Genomic DNA, 19,624 nt, shown 5'->3' with positions numbered 1-19,624 from the left:
ACCGTTGGGGTTTATTAATTACCATACTACTGTGCGTTTTTATCCCGCTGATCGAGGAAACCAGATTTTACACCTTATACGCTCCAGAGCTTAAATTTCAGATAACAGATAACGCTCGCCGTAGCGGACACTTACGTAGGGCTAATCCTCGTCTTTTCTCGGAGCGCCGAAAGCGCGGTAATAATTGTCGCAGTAGCACAGCAGCTGCAACCGCGAAAACAGCAACAACGCGCAGAATCGACAAAGAAAGAATGAAAGCAGAGGAGAAAAAAGAAGCGAGTTCAGCCAGCCGCGGCTTGTATATATACACACTCGACGCCGAGTGAGAGAGAGTGGATTCACGCACAGAGAGACAGGAGTCGTGTCGGGGGAGAGAATATGGCCTTCTCTCGCTCGCTCCCGCCTTTGAAAAGTACAAAAGACGGAGTAACCGTGGATAGAGGGAACGAAAGAGATCAAAGTACGCGCGCGTGCTCTCCCGCGCAGTCCGGCTTTTACGAGGTAGACGACGACGAGCTCGAGATCGTCGTCGTCGTCGTCGGGTCTCGATATTGCTCGAATCTCGTCCCCCTCTCCCCGTTTCTTCCGAGGCGCCGTCCCTTTTTTCTCTCTCTCTCTCTCTCTCTCTCTCTCTCTCTCTCTCTCTCTCTCTCCACGGGGAGAAAATGGGGATACTTTGTTTGGGAAAGTGGTTAATTCCGACGAGGAAGGTTTTTTCCGCGCACGCGAGAGTGAGAAGGGTCTCCGCACACTATAATACACTGTGTGTTGTCGGACGGTAAGTATCGGAAATTTGTAGGTGACGGTCTGCTTCAGCGTAGAAAAAAAAAATCCACGCGATGCTAACGGGGATAAGCCGCGGCGCAGGTTTTATACGCGTAAGGATGTAATATCGGCCGGTAGTAAAACTTCATTTTTCTATAAAAGCCCGCAGCCTAGAAAACTGCAATATGCTCCGTGGGATTCGAGGAGAAAGTGCAATATCTCCTACTGCCGCGCGCGAAGACTGCGGCGCATTTTTTATACGATTTTTCGAGCGGCGCGACCAGACTTCTGCTCGTTTGTATTCGCGTAACATCCAAGCTACACACACACACACACACACACACACACACACACGATCGGCTTATCGATTTTTCAAAGAACAATTTCACATAGAGTCGGAAAGCTTTTAGCGAAATTCCCCCCGGCAAAAAAGAGCTCTCGGAGGGAGAATTCCGATACGATTTGCCGAATTAACAAGGGCTGATACTCTCGCGAAAGGGAATTCTTAATTTTGAAAAGTCTAAACATGCGAGAGGGAGAGAGAGAGAGAGAGAGAGCGAGCGGAGTTTAATTAAGGAAAAAGGAATTCGCGCGCGGCACACATTTCGTCGGGAGCGAGACTCGCTCGAGCGCAACTTTCTTTTCTTCCCCTCTGTGCTGCATCGGAGTATGGACTTCTTCGCCAGCTCTTTATGTCTGTCGCGTTTAAAATTCTCTCTCGGTACTGCAAAAGTCTACTAGCACGAGTAGTCGCAAATATCGTCGAAACCACTATTTTTTCAGATACTCCGACTCTATTCCAGCCAGAGCCAGAGCAACGCAGCGGCGGCGCTGGAAGTCGCAGCGGAATATAGTGCTCTCTTCCTTCTCTCTCCCTCTCTCTCTCTCTCTCTCTCTCTCTCTCTCTCTCTCTCTCTCGGGACGGCCTCCCTGGAAGCTGTGGAATGTACCACTACCACCACCCGCCGGCTCTGCTGCTGCCGCTGCACAGACTCTCGCTCGACTCTTTCCACGCCGAGCATAATGCGCCGCCGGATCGCCGCTTGTAAACACATCGTCGGCGGATCATTAATACGCCAAATCACGCGAACGCCGAGAGAGAAAAAAGGTACTCGAGCTACCCTCGGTGCAACGAGGGTGGAAAAAATGGTTGCCGGTTAATGAGACCCATTTTCATCGAGAATATCTCAGGGCGAACGTTTTTGAGTTTCGCAGTTGTTTGTTCGTTTTTTTTCCCCTCGTCGGAGAGCAAAAATAACGACGACGATTTTACAGTCCACACGAGTTGAGAGAGTCAATGCATGGGGGGGGAGGTAGAGGGGGAAGTAAGCGGAGAAGAAAAACGAGGAGGAAAGAAAACAAGATAGAGGGCGTAGCTGTACGAGTGGCAGCTTTTGTTTCGAGGATTTTCCCTTCCCCGTCGATGAAGAGAAAAAAACCAACGTAATCCCGAGGTCCTCAAAACCGAAGGGGACCTCAACGAGGAAAGATTCGCGTGCTCGCGCAAAATTAATTAGACCCGCGCGGAACCGTGAGCTTTGATCCTACGGTAACAACAACGCGGAGCACGAGAAAAAGCAAGCTGCTTGTGATGGGGTTTAGAGAACATTTTCGGCGACACTCTGACGGGATGTTTACACAATCGCGGTTCTCTCGTCGTGTCGCGCAGCTTCGATTTTAATGCATTAATGAAAATCTGAATAAAACATCCGGGAGCGAAAGGGCTGCTAATTACGCCACGTCGAGCGGCGGCCTCTCATAATTGAGTTTCCAAGCTCGCGAGACTGTACGCCTCTGCGCAGAAGATAGTCTCTCTCCGAAGACGTCGACTATAACGCGATAGCGTAGGTGCAATCGCGTCATCCGCTGATACGTACTGCGCGTCATCCGTTAAATAGATCGATGTAGGTTTTAGTCTGATTAGATTGGCTTTTATTTATCCTGTATAGAAAATCGATTTTTTCTCGAGCTATATCCTCGCCCATTTCGCGCTGTGGTCGGGGACGCGCTCGACTGATGGACAGACTTGACCAGCTGGACTAACTACTTAGAAATCAATTTAACTAAGGGAAATAGTTTCGGTTAACTAGTTTATTTAAGTTTCCAAGGTGTGGTCCACGTGCGTTGCGCTTCGCTGATTATACGAAACGGGAGCGGTACGCGTAGAGGAACTTGATTTTGACATATTGCAAGGATTACGCAATACACCATTGTTTGGATTCTTGGTGGAGATGACTAATATTTTGCTCGATGGATGTAGGTTGAAAAATGTGGAAAATCAAAGTGCGAAGGAGCCTATTGTACAAACAATGTTATCGATCCAGCCACACGAGATTGAATCTCTCTCGTAAACCTCGTGTATACTCTATCGAGAAGTGTATTAAACGAACAATGAAAAGCGCGCGGGTAACGGGTTAAAAACGCTCTGATTACGCGCGGTCATCGCATCAAGAGCCGATGCGAAAAATGTTTGCCGCGAATTTGAACAAAATCCGAGTTGTGCAAACAAAATCAACTCGCCAAACACGGCGAAGAAGCCTGAATAAAGCAGAATTAACATTTCAATTGCAGAGATGAGCGGTCGCGAAATAAGCCAATTTGCCAAGGGGCGCAGCTTTCGAGAGAGAGAGAGAGAGAGGGAGCTTAAAAATGTTAACGTCGTGTTTCCGCGCGAGCATGAAACGACATTTTTCGAATTGATTTACATAATCTCGTACACACAGTCTCTGCCTCTTGTCGCCAAGGGAGGAGGGAGAGAGAGAGAAAAAGGCTGTTTTTCCGCGACGCGTTTACCATTTTCATTGTTGCGCGAAAGTCATCAAAGGCCGACGGCGCACGAGAGAGAGAGAGAGAGAGAGAGCTTGGAAATCGCGTTTCCCGCGAGCTTGTGCACGTGCAGCGACGGTATAGAACCCTTTTGGAAAATATACCAGATTCCATTCTCTCTCTGCGCTGCCTCTTCTCTCTACCTCGATATTCGAAAAAATTTTCCGAAATATTGCTCTCTCTCTCTCTCTCTCTCTCTCATTATCCGGCACTTGTGCGTCGCGCTGAAAAGACGACGCTTTTGAGTTGCATCGCGCACTAGAGGTAGAGGAGGACATGACGACCGCTAACTTATCGTGTCTGGAGGATACAGAGATGCCGTAGGGGGGTGTATATAGGATCAAGTAAAGCTACTCGAGCAAACTTTGCCGTACGGCGTATAAACACGCGCGGAAGCTGACGCGCTTGCGATGTGATCGGATTAATATACAAATCTTTTCCGCGAATAGCTGTCGATCGAATTGATCGACTCCCTCTAGGATACACGCGTAACGATTTTCGCGGAAAAGACGAGTGCGCGGCAATGACGTGCGTTACGCGTATAACTAGAGAGAGGGAGAGAGAGTGTTCGAAGGCGCAACGTGTACAATGTATACACCGGAGAGCTTGTAAATGTGCGAGGGAGAACGCGCGACGGGCGTCGGTGTGAGGCGGCACACACACACACACACAGGGTGGAGCGAGAGGGTAGTTCTCTCTCTCCCTCCAGCCGAATCGATCCCACCGCAGTGTGGTGCTATAGCGAGCCACGTGCATAACGTACGTACACCGTGTACACACTCTCTCTCTCTCTCTCTCTCTCTCTCTCTCTCCCACACATAGAGGCAAGTTTGCCCATTCTGCCCCCAATCTCCCTCCCTCTGTTATAATACTTGTTTAATTTACCTCTCGCTCTAATTTACACACATTCTCCACCGAATCGCGTCCTCTCTCTCCCTAGCTTCTGGCTGTATATTCCTGCTCTAGCACTGCGGCCAAAGGGGGGACTCTTTCTCTCTGTTTAGCTATTACGCGCAGTTATACGTATCGTTGGCGCAGTGCTCTCTCTCTCTCTCTCTCTCTCTCTCTCTCTCTCTCTCTCTCTCTCTCTCTCTCTCTCTCTGGCGAAATTTCTTTTTTTCCCCTCTCCGTATATACAGTGTACGCGTGTCTTTCGTTTTCTAGCTTCAGAGAGCTGCAGCTCCCATCTCCCGACGAGAAAGAGAGAGAGAGAGAGAGCTGAGCACAATTTCCGGGCCAGACTCGCGCGCGACGAGATTCAACGGGAAAAATGTTGCTCAACCCTCTCTCTGCGGATCGATCGTGCCACGAGCGCGCGCTAGAGTGAGGGAGAGAGAGAGAGAAAGAGAGAAAGAGAGCCGAGGATCGAAAAGTCCGAGCTGCACATTTCAACAACGATGATCCCGGCGCTGTGCAAACAATTTGGGAAATTAATGCGACGAGTAAATAGAAACGCCGACAATATCCAGCTTGATGCACTCTCTTGCATATCAGAGGAAAATTGCGTTCTGTTGAACAATATTTGGTCAACGCGCGCGCGCGCGCCGAGCGAAATATCGATCGCCCTCCGCGCGAAAGAGAGAGAGAGAGAGAGAGAGAGAGACTCGACATTATAGTAATTCTCGGCATACGCACACTGCGACGACGTTTTCGCAAAAATCCCAGTATACGCGTCGACCGCAAATCTCGGCTCGTAAATCAATCATCGTCGCGGGCGCAAAAAGCTCGCGGGGAGAACAACGCGGAGAAAGAGAGAGGGATTAAGCCGGTCTCGCCGTAAAGGGCTTTACGATGCTTGCAAAAGTGTGTACGCGCGAGCCACCCCCGCAGCCATTCACGCAGTGCCAGCCACGTGTCTTCCTCTCGCGCAGTAGCTTCCTTTTTGACCTCTCGGTCTCTCTCTCTCTCTCTCTCTCTCTCTCGACTTTCATTCAATTCGGATTCGCAGCAGCCGATGCATCGGCGTATATGTGTATAGGAGGGGACATGCGCAGTGCGCGGACTAGCGCACGCAGGCGCGATGTGTGTTCAGTACACTATATAGATGGATCTTTACGCGCGCCGCAGATTTACGCGGATAATATCCAATGACGATTAATCGGCGCCGCTTGTACTGCAAGGGTTTATTGCCGGGGATTTATGTTTTCCGAAAATTTTCCGACGCATACGTGCGTACTTTATGCGGATCGCAAATTTCGAATGTAAAAACGTCTCTTTATGGTATGAGTTTTTCGATCGATCGCGATTTTTCTCATCGTCTCTCGCAACGCTTGCGCGTGATTGCTGTACGCGTTTATCCGAGGAATCCCGCTGATGTCTGCAATCTCGCGTCGGCTATAATTGTCATATTTATTATTCCAGCGTGTGTGTGTGTGTGTGCGCGCACATTCGCGTATTATGAAACTAATACACGCATTTATGTAACAAAGTTTAATTTTCTCGATCTCGTAGAACGGCGCAAAACGTCCGTGTAATTCTCTCTCATCAGGTCGCAATAAACACGTTTTTTTGTCTCATCAACGATCGAATAAATGCAATTGAAACACACGTTCGCAAAGTATTTTTAGCCGCGTGTAGGTGTAATAATTCACAGCGTATGAGAGGAGGTTCCGGCGCACAAAAGTTTCGTGTCAACAGAGGCTGGCGGTACAGGTCGAATATTGGGTGGAAGAGAGAGTGAGAGAGAGAGAGAGAGAGAGAGAGAGAGAGGCGCATAACGGCCAGATAGAGCGAGACGACGAGATAAAAGACGACATGAGGGTTGCTACGAGCCGCGTGGGAAGAGATGTGAGGAGCGCGAGGAGAGAGAGAGACGAGCACAATATCCCGAGTTATACGGCGCACCGCACTTTATATGTACCTATGAACGCATAAAACGCGCGCGAAGGTGTCTCGTCGCTGGAATAATCGAGGTTATACGCGCGCACACGTATACTCGGCCTTTCCGATCGAACATTTTGAATGCTTCATCCTCGATTAATCAATTTATAAAACGCTAACAAGATTGTCCCTTGACCCGTAAGAGCCAGAGAGATGCCACGGCAGATATGAAAGGTTCAGCTGCAGCGCGACGGCAGCGAAAGAGAAAATCACGAGAGAGCGAGAGACTGCAGCAGTACACGCGCGCGCGGTGCACTCGTCAGTTTTATTATTCAGTTGATTTCAGCGCGCAGCCTCGATTATTCTTTATTAACTCGAAATTCGGAAAGAGAGAGAGAGAGAGAGAGAGCTGACAGAGCGACGCTTCGGTAGCCCGTGCAACATTTATACGCCCGGCGTGTATACACGCTCTCGAGATTCCTGTTGTCTCGACGCGCATATATATATATATATATAGTGTAGCAGCGGAGCACCAGATTATTCAATATCTGTGTATATGCATATATTGTGCATATCGCGCAGTAGGGGGGAGTGAGAGAGGGCATTACAGACGCTCATTATAGCCCAGTTCAATAGACGGCGGAACCATTGCTCGCTCTCTCTCTCTCTCTCTCTCTCTCTGTGACGCCTATATCTAGTCCCAAGCGAGAGCGAGAGAGAGCGAGAGAGAGAGAGAGAGAGAGAGAGGCAGAGAGCTAGCTCTATAGCTGCACATAGGTGAGTAAATACGCGCGTTGCCGTCATGTGTGTGAGCGCGTTTGCGGATATCTGCGGCGACTGCTGCTGCTGCTGCTGCTGCTGCTCTGTCTGGGTAAGCCTCGAACACAAGCTTAAAGCAGATAGTGGTATCTCTAGTGTCAGTGTGACGCGCCAACGCACCCACACACGTGTGAATACGTTTTTTTTTTCGCGTTGCGACGACGACGTTGCGAGGAAGCTGCCGCGAGCTCCTTTTGTTTCGACTGTGCAGTAGCGCTTGATCATCGTCGGAGAGCCGTATTGTATATGCATAGAGCTACCTGTTCCGGAGGGGCCGATATACAACGCCAGTTCGGCAGAGATGCGTAACGGAACTGATATTGATAGATTGGGAGCGCTAATTCGATTGAGTAGTCGCTGCTGCTAATGAGACATTCGCGATTGAAGTTCAACAAAGCGTGAATGCTTGTAGTGTAGCCGGCCGATATATTACTGCTATCCGGTAGAGATTCAATTAAAGTTATTCCCTTATTAGTCCGTATTTCGATACGAGATGTATCTATTGTTGCACGACTGATTAATTTCGACCTAATAAACACACCGCACTGCATAGATGTAGAAGAGCGATCCAGAAACGAAACGCCGCGATTTATGCGCAAAAATTTAAGGTTACGCTTCTATACATACACCGTTTCATGCATGACTGATCAAAACCAGTTTGAGCACACACGTATATAGTCATGTGATGCACAAATAACATATTATACAAGCACAAGTAGCGATGTAGCTCGCAGCACTCCGGGAGCTTTCCAAATCGGCGAGCGCATAAGCCTCGACGCTCTTATTTGAAATCACCGCGGAATATTATAATGCCGATACTCGTTTATGCAACGCTGCTTCGATATTCTTTCGGTTATACTATACGCAACGACGATTTCGTTACGGAGAATGTCAACCCAAGGAATAAATAAACAAACAAACTGATCAGCGAACGCGGCAAACGCACACAGGCACAAAGAGAACTTCCTTTTCACATGTCGCACGCGTACATGTGCAGCCGCGCGTACGTAAAACGCACGTGGCTCGTAGACGCGACACGTGCCGCTACTGCTTTATGCCGAGGTTTTCGGAGTAAAGTGTGCATCATCCGGTAGAAAAGAAGATTCCTCGCGCGCGAAATTCACGAAATTCATGTCCCGATAAAATCACATACACCAGACACACAACACACGGTGTGAGCGTTCATCGGCTCCGGGGAAAAAGGAGCAGAGACGCACTACGCGCAATACGCTTATTTTCCCTCTCTTTCGCTCCTCCTCCTCGTCCAGCTCCTGCTACTTCGACTAGAAAAATAACAGAGAGTTCATTGCGCGCGCCGCGAGCTTTCGCCGCGAGGTCTACGTCCTAAAGCCAAGCGACACGACGACGGCGCCAACAACCTCCTCCCCGTGTACTCGAGGCAGGGCATGAAATGAACTCCTGGATAACGGTACCAAAGCGAGGAGATGAAGCGAGGTCAGCCAACAAAGAGAGGGAGATACGCTGCAACAACCTGCGCCGTGGGCTCGCTGCAACTGGCTTATGGAGTAGAAAGCGAGCACAACAAGGAGGATAGGAGAGCCGGCTCGATCCCGTCTGTACATCGTCGCGCGCTTTCTCACGATCTACTCGGCGGTCCAGCCTCTATCCACTTGTTCCTCGGCTAACCTTATACCGAGTCGCCGCTGCTACTGCCCTCCCGCGTGAGATAGCGCACGCGGCCATTCATATATAGCGAGAGAGGAATGCAAAGGGGAGCTGCTGCTGCTGCTGCTGCTGCTGCTGACCGAGTACCATCCGAGATTTTCTGCAGCGCAGCCATCGCCGCTGCTGTGCTATTAAGAGAGAGAGAGAGAGAGAGAGAGAGAGAGAGAGAGAGAGAGCCATAGCTGCACCTTTCTTTTTTACGCTTTCTGATTCGGCATGCTTCAACTGCTCTAATCGATTTTTCCTCTTTTTACGACTCTCGCGCTCGCTTATTACTTTCGGAAAACGCGCTTGCGAAGAAAAAGCGCCCGTCTAACCCGGCCCGCCTGATACTACTGCGAATTGTGTATGCGCTTCGTCGAAGGCCTTTACTTCCCAGATGGAATAATTGCGCGCGCGCGATCTTGTTCTATTTCGAGAGTAATATTCACGTAGTTCCTGGTGAGTGCGAGGCTATTTTCAGCGGCACACTCAAGATGTTATGATGGAATTTCTGATTCCTCCTGCAGCTCACTCTGTCGGCAAGCGATGAAGCTTATACATTTGTTAATGCAAAGGAAAAATGTTGGGCGACGCTATTTCTGTAAACTAATTGATTCTAATCATGGGTGGTTAGCGGTGTAGGGCTATAGTTAGCGTGTCGTGGGTGCTACTTATCAACAGAACAGACATAATGCTTGTTGTACGTACGATGTCGAGGCCTCATCTCACATCTCGTAGCAGAGACTATCAGTCCATATGAGAGACGTCCGATCGGCGTATCCGTTTAACCGTTTCTGAAAAGCACAGAAAAGTGCCAAACTGTCAGAATAGGAGTACTCAGTAGTCTGTTTGATATCGTGAAATTGACAAAAAATTGTGTGTATCACGCAGTATGTCGTTATCGTAAAACACAATGCGATAAGGTGCGAATGTGAAGAGGCTTGCGTATATGCACAACATTGAATCTCGTGCAGTGCGCGAAAGGCTGGCTCTAAGGAAAAACGCTGGAAATTGGTTAATTCGCTCGTCGTCGCTTCGCAGAGAGCTAGACAAAACAAACTCGCGTACAATAGTTTTTGTCGATGGCAATAAAACATCTTTCGAGCTTAACGACTCGGAATATTTTGATAGCGCAGCGAGGCCTTTCACTTTTACGAACCCGGGAATGCTCGTTTCAAGAGCACTCCTCTATACTGTGTTCTATACGTGTGTGCACACAGCGAGTGCGCGTGGATCGACGAGTTTTTAAGTATTATTATTTCAGTTCGCGGCGAAACGAGGTCGGTGAGCTTGTACGCGCTGCTGTGTTTTTGGGCGTAAAAATCGTTTGTAATATGCTTTGTCTCAGCTACAGACGCCCACGTTCTTACGCCGAGTAATATACGCAACTCCGTCGTCGTCGCGCAAAAAAAGAGCCTTGAATCAATATCCAATAGCAAACTCCAAAAGCCACAAGTCCGGCAAAGAGAAACTCGGGAAAAAAAGCTAATCGAACGAAGAAGAGTCATGCTGCTGCTGCTGCTGCTGCTGCGTTCGCGTTATCGAAGATCGAGTTCGAGCGGCGTTCGTGCAGTGTAGAGCAGCGGCAACGGCGGTGGCCCATCGACAGGAATAGCGCCGAGACGCCTGACGTCACGACGCCAACATCAGAGCCGAGATCGCAGTAGTAGTTAGCCGCGCATACGCGAGAGTAAATTGTCGTTTGCGCTCTCGGTTTATTTTACCCCGGTGCATGCACCTCTTCACCTCGTCATCGCGTATGTTTCTCTCTCGGTGACGTCACAACGCGCGCATTGTTTTTTTCCTCTTGGGCGTGCGCCGTGTGTATGTATAACACTGTCGAGGCTATTATTAGCCGACCTTTGGAAATGATCCGCGACGCGATCGAGCTTGATTTTTCATACACCTCGCGTGCATAATTCAATGCGCTGTTTACACGCGCGCGTGCGCAAGAGAGAGAGAGAGAGAGTCGGGGGGAGCGATAAGGACCGTCGAGCTTTACGCGCGTTTTTTTCCCTTATCACTACTCTCGGCGCGGAACTGTGTTGGCATTGCTATATATAGTTTGCTGAATTTTCGGTATGCGAAAAGTTCCAGTGGAAGAGCGTTACTGCAGAGCTCTGCAGCGCACACAGCTCGATTGGGGAGACTACACTGCTGCGGCTCCGAAAGTTTCGGAGGGAATATAAAGAGAGCTTTTCTGCGCGGAAGGGATCGGGTTAGAATTTTTGGTCGGATGCAGCCGAGGAAAGTTGCGATTATCGAGAATCGGGGACTGCTGCTGTTTGTTTAATATTCGTACGTTAAAGCTCGGAATCTTTACGGTCTGCGGTGTGTCTAGACCTTGTTATCAACGATTTCGCTCGTCGGTGAATGAATTATTCACTGTTTACTCGCGGACTGTCGCGGCACGCGAAACTATGTATACCGAGCGATCTTAACCTATGTGGAAGGTATACCTGCAGCGGTATATCATTGACATCTATATAAACATAGAGCCGTAAAACTGCGAAATGCAGCAATGTCATTTACGCGTGCGGCGCAAAGTAGGCCACCTACATTCGTTCTCTTAGTCTCGAGCCGGGCGTCATGTAAACGAGCCTCTCGGCAGTTTACACACCGAGCAATTAGAAGAAATATCCCAACTATCGATTGCTCTATCAGCTGATAATACTCAGGGGGGATAGCGCCGCGTTCGAACGAGTCGGAGCAGTCGTCAGCGACTGTTTCGAAGTTTATCAAGGCAAAGCAGTTTAATTGCTCTTTTGTTTCGAGCGCCGAGGAACTCGATCATCACCGACAGAGAGAGAGAGAGAGAGAGAGAGCCGCCCTACAGACACAATCGAACAAATCCCAAAATAGGCCGCAGCGGCAGCAGCACCGTCCCCAACGACAAGGGCGCAGCCATTATCACGCTTGATCAATCCTCCAAAGTGACCCAATAATTTTACTCCCGCGCGCGCGGCCGAAACAAGCCGGCACCTACTCGTCGTCGTGTTCTCTCGCCAGAGAAAAAGGAAGGAGGAAAAAAAGACACACGGAATATCGAAATCGATCTGCGAACGAGTCTGCGTGACGCAGGCGTTAGGGGAAACTCACAGACTCGCCAGCGAGTCACGAAGCCGCTCTCGCTATAGAGTGAGCGAGCGAGCGAGCGAGCGAGAGAGAGAGAAGGGTCTGACCTACATTCGAACGGCGAGGCTTCGTGTGCCGCGGACGAGCCGAACCTGCGCCGCTGATGTCGAGCCTCCCTACGTCGTAGAGCAGCATAGTCGTCGACGTCATCGTCCTCGAGCGGAATAGGAAAATCTCTCTCTCTCTCTCTCTCTCGTGGCTGTCGCGAGAGGCAAAAACGCCGCTGACGCTATTGTCGCGACGTGTGTGTGTGTGTGCGGCGAGCCTGGGATGCATCAGCCCAGCTCGATGCTCTAGTCGTCGAGTGACGAGGGTTGCTATGCACTATACACGCGAGTACTCTGTAGTGAGCTACAGGCTGAATTACGCGAGGCCAATATTTTGACGCGATTCGCTTGCGAAACGTCCTGTTAATGGACTTAGTCTACGTTATTTACTCGCTTATAATAGTAGCTTATCTCGCGCGCGGCGATACGCCGGTACTAAGCAGGTTGGGTCGATCCCCTCTACGTACACGAGAGTAAGAGAGCCGCTCCCTTCGTTCCGCTATCCGATGCGGATCTCTCTGGATTCTTTTTTCATAACTCGGTGTATAGCCATCGTGAAAGTGCTTAAAATACACACTCTCGCCTCTATATACGTGTGTATATATATATATAGCAAAAGCCGAAGCTCGTTGAATAGGAATATACGAGTGTGAGTAGAGCAGCTTTTGGGGTCAGACCGCGGGGTCGTGAAGCAGCTCCCATAATATAGTACCGACGTTACAAGAGACCTTGGACGTTACGCGCACACGTGGAAGCATACACGCGATATGCATTATTTTGCGTTCCGCGCCGGTATACAGATACACGGCTCTTCGGACGTATCAGCGGAATACAAACAACGAGCGCTTTAGCCATGCACGTGCACGCGCGTGAATATACAATAAAAGGATACACGCGATTTGAAATTCCCCCCGATATGCAGCGCGAGCTGGCGGTGATATTCGGTGATCTGTTTTTGCGCGCGTAAACAAGCGCCAAGGCTGCAATCTTCCTCACCTTCGGAATCCCCCATATAATATGCCGCCTTCTGATGCGCACTTGTTTGCTGAATCAAGCAGCCTTCGTTTATACGAGCGTCTAACCCTTTTCTTAGACACACTGCACACACACATTTTGTGGACACACGCGCGAGCCTACATCCACTGCAGGCTATATGTTTCGTGCTGTGCAGCAGCGAGGCTAATGTGATTGCGAGCTGGCGCGTACTTTTCGCTAATTTACGGCTCCCGAAGGGACTTGTCCATTATCCGCGGGGTTCGATTAAAGCCGAGAGCTTGTACGGCTACGGAAATAAGACAAATCCGGCTATTCATTCCATGAAAAAGTTTTCGCGATAAAGCGCCCGGTGCGCTGTGTGTATATACACACACACACACACACGAGTATAGAAAGAAGAGATAGCCATAGACAGCAGAAGCGAGAGCGAGAAAGAAAGCTCTAGAGGTGGCGCGCACGGCGGCGGCAGGCGCATAGCAGCTGTTTTTTGTCGGATGTGAAAGTGCGCTAGGCACTCGCTGCAGCTGAGAGAGCGAGCGAGACGGTATACTAGTTCGCTATGTATAGTATAGAGAAGGAACGAGGGAGAGAAAAAGACGCGAGTCAGCAAGCCGAGGCTCGGGTTAGGCTCAGCGCCGCTTATACGCGAGGAGGAGGTAGGTAGGCTGTGAGGATAAGTAAGGTGGATGCAAGTAGAACGGCGGCGCGCGTCGCGTTGCGAAATCCTCTCTTCGCTCTCTCTCTCTCTCTCTCTCTCTCTCTCTCTCTCTCTCTCTCTCTCTCGTAACGAACTGTACAGTGCGCGCGAGACACTACGCGGAGTATACAGCGCGCGAGAGTCCCTGTTCCTTGGCCGGCTGAAATTTCGCAACGACTATTGTTGGAAAAGGCTGTTGTTGTGCGCCGTGTCGAAACCCCGCCAATTTTCGAAAGACATAGAGAGAATTCCTCTTCCGCGCGCTTCTCTATACGGACAGGACGACATTGAGATTCTGAATATTAGCCTTTAGGGTGGTGTTATCGCGATGGCACTTCAGTCGGTGAATTTTATTAGGCTCAACGTTTTGGCTTACGTGACGGAGAGCATTGGGGCGGATCGGGATGATCGTGGCAGACACTCACCTGAAACACAAATCAAAGTTCGAATTAGTCATAAACGGGCGTGTAACTAAATCGTTTATTCGGTTAGAATTGTGTCATCTTTAGAGCGACAAACTACTCCGCGAAAATACTCTACCAGCGCCGCGTAACAAGATCCGAAAATGAAGCATCAGTCATTCCCACTATACTCCAGTTTCAAATTAGGCGTTACATGCGCGTTTCGCGGGAGAAAAACTCACTTTCTCGGAAAAGCGATTATTAAATCAGTGCGAGCGTGCAGCTGGCCACTTATGTGCACAACAAAAAGAATGACGAAACTCTGCATTTTGACAGTGTACGCGGCATCGGTCATGGGTCAGAAAAAAAAAACATGTAAATGCGTAGCTGCAGTTGCGCAACGCGAAAAATCTCCCGCGTAGCGCATATATATGCAAATTTTCGCGCAGCGCAGTTTTTCAGCTCCTCGAGCGAGAGAGGAACGCCTATATCCTATAAACGGATAACTCAGAGCTGGCTTCCTTGCAAGCACGAATTTCGCATAATTTCCCGATTTTCTCAACTTTCTCTGCACAGTATAACAGTAGGGGCGACGAAGCGAGTGAAAATAATCAACGCGAGAGAGAGAGAGAGAGAGAGAGAGAGAGAGAGAGTCATCGGCCTCACATACGCGCGGCGATTTGTCATTACGCGGCCTGTTAACGCTGTTAGCCTAATCGGAATGGCATGATGCCAGTATTGATTACAGCGGCTGTAAACATAAATAAGGGAATGCCGGGACTCTCCTCCTCCCACTCTACGTCCGCTCACTCGATATCCCGGCTCTTACACCTCTATATACGACACAATAGTGCATACACGTGCCGAGTTATAGCGTTTCGGGCAATATAGCATGTCGAGCTATATACAGCGCGCGGCGCGAAAAGAGGAACGTGAATATATTATCTGTGTGTATGTGTGTGTGTGTGTGTGTGTATATAAGCAAGCGCGAGAGCGAGTTACACGCGAAATAGTATTAATAGATATCGAGTATATTCAGTTATATCGATCGAGCGAGCGCCAGCAGCAGCTGAGCGACGCCGTCGTGTATTATGTGGGAGGAGCGACGAGGACGGCGATACAAACAAGACAAGAGAGAGAGAGAGAGAGAGACGGGTGCGACTGCACCCAGCACGATTGAAAAATGAAAAATAACGACGAAGAGAGCAGCAGCGACGAGCTTTTCTATTTTCGCGCGAAGCGGCTTTGTCCGCGGGTGGAGAGAGCTTTTATTCGGCTCGATCGAGTTATGTAGGCTCGTTGCGGATGTGCGCGAGCGAATCAACATTTCCTCTTTAGCGGATGCGCTCTCGCGGCGAAAAAAGAGGTTCAACACGGACGACTTCGGCAAAGCGTGAAATTACACGCCACGGTAGCCCTCGCTCTGCAACTTTATATACAGAGGAAATATAATAATGACACAACGGCCTATACAGTCGAGTGCGAACGTTCTAATTATTCGCTGTGTAAAGCAACGCTCGCGATTTGGTCGGAAAACGCGAGCTATGCCGAGTAGCTATCTCGAATCGGTCGATACGAGCGAGATTCCGCACTGCGTCGGTAATAAGAGACACATACCGGCAACTCAAAAAATGCGCGATCGAAGCTTTGACGTATTCGGAAAAGCGCGTTGTTCGCTTGACGAAACGCGCGTTTACCTCCTCGTAAAAAGAACCATTACACCGCGCTCATATTCCGTCTACGGCGCTCTGCGCACGTATACATATAACGCACTGCACACGAGGCCGACTCGCGCCTCGTCATCGGTGACGTCAGCCTACACACAGCCGCGAGTGTTTTACGCGCGCGCGTAAACAAAAATAAAACACGCGCATGCGCCGAGATTTAAAGCGCCCGCTGATGTGGGAGTGTGTGTGTGTGTGTGTGTGTGTACGCGTTTCTTTACGGCGTCTCTCGCGCAAGCTTCGTTCCGTATGTGCGAGCAGTACGTTTGTTCCCCTTTGAAAATGTTCCCGCAGTTTTTGCAGTTTTTACTTTGCATTTCACCGTATCGATGCGGTGCTGTGCACGAATATTCTCAGAGGAAGGACGTGGCAGGTCCTCGAAACGGTGCCGCATCTGCTCGTTCGCCGCGAAGTTAAGAGTGCAGCTCGTCTCTCGTCAATAGCCTCGAGACTCGGCCATAAGCTCCGCCGCTGCAGCCGGACAAAGCCTCGAGCAGCAGGGGCACACGTGTGTTGTGCTGCCGCAACCCTTCTTGCAGCTCCTTTTTCGTCCCTCAGCTCTCGAGTGCAGCGATCGAAGAAAAGCCGCGTGGAAATATTTACCTCGGTCGCGATAGAAATTTGAAAAATATACGTCTATTTATAGGAGTAGCGTTTTATAAGGAACCGACGACTTTTTCTCTCTCTCTCTCTCTCTCTCTCTCTCTCTCTCTCGCAGCGGTGTTTCCTCATTATCGAGCGCGGCCTTTTTGCCCGGCGACGCGTCGCGCGACAACGGAAATCGGAATAGGGTCAAGCTAAGCAAGGAAAGCCACGGAAACGAGATTGATGTCGCCGGCGCTGCGCAGCCCTTCTCCTGACCTAGGCTTCGATTCTTTTATGCGCTATGCAGCGAGATTCCCAGCTCGAGAGAGGATTAATCGTTTCGAGGAGTTTTACGGGACGTACGTGATGTCGATCTTCTTTTCCCTCGCGCTCTCGAGTCGCTCTTCTTTGCGGGAGCTGCGTCTATTTTGGGAGGCCCGATGACGAGCACTGATGTCGGTGGTGACGACTTATCGCTCAACGAATTTCGAAGTCGAGCTATATGGTTTGTAGCTTTGGGAGGAGGGAAAACGAGATAAAGCCGCGGCTTGCGGTCCGCGATGGAAATGATAAAATGTAAAGTTCGAGTTTCAAAAAAAGGTTATTCAACGCTGCTCTTCATCAATGGAATTCAATTAGTATGCGGCGTAGCGCGGTGGGGTGTGCACGAATAAGCAATCAGGATTTGTTTAACGCCGCGATTCTCTCCTAAATAAAACGTCCGATAATCATTGAGATATTGTCTAACGAGGCTATTTATGTAGACAGGAGTACAGTCGCGGCGTTATGCAAAATGCGCACGATATAACCCGATATAAATCTCCGGCAAACATTCCGTTAGCGAAGCTGAAATTTTCATTGTCAGAGGTGTACTTTACAGCGGTTGAAATTTACAGCTACCGAGAGGCGCTCGTTCGATTTTATCAGAAATGCAAATGCGGAATATGCGCCTCGTTAATTAAGCGACAGGCGTGTGTGCGGAACGGAACAGAAAAATAGAGAATTCGGAAGAGTCGCGCCGCAACGTCGGACAATAAAAGTCAGCGAAAGGTATACACGACGGCGAATGCGATGATTTAGCCTCAATCCAATGTAATCTAATCTTATCTACGGCAATCTAATTAATTGCTCGGCAAACAAAATTCAGCGATCTCCGCGTCAGCGAAGATTGCGCGAGCGACAGCAGCTGTTGGCTCCGCGATTTTCGTCTCCCTCCCTCTCCTGGCAAAATTTCGAGAAAGAAAAAAACTATATATAGGTGAACGCGACGACGAGGAAGAAGATACGAGAAAGCCGGCGCTGCAGCGCGCAGCTCTAAAAAGATAGAGAAAATGGAAAAGCAAATGAGATGGCGTGGAAGAGGGAGGAAGGGGGGAGAAATAAATGAAAAAGTTTTCCGCGGGGGTGTGAGAAACGGACGGCGCGAAAAAGAGAAAGCCAGGGGGATGATTCGATGGAAAGTGGAACCGTAAAGAAGGATGAAGACGAAGATAAAGAAGCGAAGGGATTACAGAGGAGGAGAGAAAACGGTCGTGCGCCTGCGCGGACTGGTGAAAAAGGCGCGAAGGAAAAGCAACGAGATAAATATGAAAACCGGATGCTCTGCTGCGGCGGCGGAGGTGAAAGAAGTCGAAAAAAAAGCGAAGAGGAAAATCGGTTGTGGTGGAAAAAGAAACATTCGGATAAAGAGAATCTTACTGCTCTCTCGCGCGAGTTATATACGCCGACGAGCGAAAAATATGAGAGAGAAAGAGAGGAGAGAAGGAGAGAGAGAGAGAGAGAGGCGGATAATAAAGAGAAATTTATGGAAGACGAAGTGCGACGAAGTCAGTCATATAGCCGGGCGAAGGAGGAGAAGCCAAAATAAAAAGAGAGTGGGAGCAAGTTGTAAAAGAGAGACGAAATAACGCAACAAGAGAGACACGCGCGCTTACGTACGCGTGTGTGCGAGAGCACACGAGCGCGCAAGGGAGAAAGATTGAGTATCGGTATAGCGCGCCCGCGCGCAGCGGAGGAACTTTGAGTGTGAGCGCACTCACAGAGAGCGAGAGAGTATATTGAAGGGAGGAAAAGAGCGCAAAAAAATGAGCCGGAGAGGAGAGGGTGCAGCAGCAGCAGCGGTAGCAGCAGGCCGCCGAGTTCGAGCAAGGGGGGAGCCGAAAGGGAGGGGAGTAATCAATGCCGGTCACCCTGGCAACCGCGGCGGCAGCGGCAGCAGCCGATCTTCCTTCCTCCATCCATCCTGGACCAACTTCTGAGTGCACCCCCTCTCCCTGCAACACTGCACAACCTAACCTCTCTCCCTCGCGGCTCTTTGTAATTTTCGTAAACGTTCGAGCAACAGAGCTCCGAGCACAACCTCCCGGCAAACACCTACGCCGCGCACAAAGAGCACAACCCCTCGCGCTGAGAGATGAGGGAGACAAAGGGTAGCATCGGCGAAAGGCTGATGCCTTCGTTATATTCTTCGCTGTAATACGATAATTCGATTCGCCGTTGTTTATTTTTGCAAATCGGCGAATTTACCGCGGGAGCGTGACCGACCGGTGTATGTACACAGAGAGGAGGCATTGATCGCGCGCCGACTTTGTCGAATTCTCTCTCTCTCTCTCTCTCTCTCTCGTGCAGTCTTGGGAAAAAATAATGCCAAGCAGATGTGCAGCTCCCGGTTCTCGCGTGTGCTGAGTTTTTAATGCCACGTGAGAGAGACTGCGCGCTCGTAAATTTCTAAGCTTTCCCGAGAACGAAAAAAAGAGAAGTCGCTATTGTTATTCCTGGATTATGTGTGTCCTGAATGCTCGCGCGTTTACGAATTCAAAACACGGTCGAGATAACGCTCGAGCTCAATTATGAAGGATTCGAGAACGGCTTCATCGGAGCGGCCCGGGTGATAAATATTGAGCTTCCGAGAAAAATGTGTAGCATATCGTCCTTCTCTCACTCGCGCATATAATAGAGGCCAACAGTAAGCTTTACCGTTACAGCCGCTGCCGCGAAGAAGTAGTCTACGCGACTGAAAGCCGGCCCCGCGTGCACGTACACTCCGGCACTTTTCATCATTCCCGGCAACCAGCCGTTAAAACGCTTCGCGCAGCCCGAATATTCTCTGCGCGGTGAAAATGGAAAAGATATCGAATTATC

General features: G+C 49.8%; 1 protein-coding gene across 4 annotated transcripts in view; it reads right to left on the bottom strand.

Moving 5' to 3' along the window:
• The window catches only part of LOC100121285, a 35,707-nt gene that overhangs the window by 9,992 nt on the left and 6,091 nt on the right, over window positions 1-19,624 (bottom strand). The window contains exons 2-3 of one of the 4 annotated variants that reach the window (XM_031929770.1): window positions 14,150-14,198; window positions 9,607-9,692 (exon numbers count right to left, since the gene is read on the bottom strand). The exons of 2 other annotated variants lie outside the window; for them this stretch is intronic. The gene's annotated coding sequence lies outside the window, so the exon portion shown is untranslated. The remainder of the gene's footprint in view (window positions 1-9,606; window positions 9,693-14,149; window positions 14,199-19,624) is intronic. One more of the 4 variants, XM_031929769.1, reaches the window with a different exon arrangement.

This window comes from Nasonia vitripennis, chromosome 4 (assembly GCF_009193385.2).
Source record: "Nasonia vitripennis strain AsymCx chromosome 4, Nvit_psr_1.1, whole genome shotgun sequence".
Classification (NCBI taxonomy): Eukaryota; Metazoa; Arthropoda; class Insecta; order Hymenoptera; family Pteromalidae; genus Nasonia; species Nasonia vitripennis.
The sequence above is the reverse complement of the archived record's forward strand: the minus strand, read 5'-3'. Positions and strand labels throughout refer to the sequence as shown.